At 20.4% G+C, this 324-nt stretch overlaps 1 protein-coding gene across 1 annotated transcript in view; it reads left to right on the top strand.

The window, feature by feature from the left end:
- The window catches only part of LOC106874963 (putative methyltransferase NSUN7), a 40117-nt gene that overhangs the window by 857 nt on the left and 38936 nt on the right, over positions 1 to 324 (top strand). The window lies entirely within an intron of this gene.

Raw genomic sequence — 324 nt, 5'->3', positions numbered from 1 at the left:
TATATATATATATATATATACATATAAACTATATGCATATATATATAAATTATATATAGATATGTTCATATAAATTATATGTATTTATACATACATATTTGTAACAATCACGTGTGTGCATAAACAAATTTACCTCTGTCTGTTAGGAGTATTGAATGTGTGTCATATGACATATATGTGTATATAGGTATATTAGTGCAAACAGGAAAAATAGAACTCAGAATATGAGTATATGTATATTTTTATTAATATTTAGCAGAAGCAACAGAATGATATATACATATAGATATACATATACATATATACATATATATATATATATAT

The sequence above is a fragment of the Octopus bimaculoides genome, chromosome 8 (genome assembly GCF_001194135.2).
Source record: "Octopus bimaculoides isolate UCB-OBI-ISO-001 chromosome 8, ASM119413v2, whole genome shotgun sequence".
In the NCBI taxonomy this organism is placed as follows: Eukaryota; Metazoa; Mollusca; class Cephalopoda; order Octopoda; family Octopodidae; genus Octopus; species Octopus bimaculoides.
Note: the sequence above shows the minus strand (reverse complement) of the source record. Positions and strands in the feature narration are given on the sequence as shown.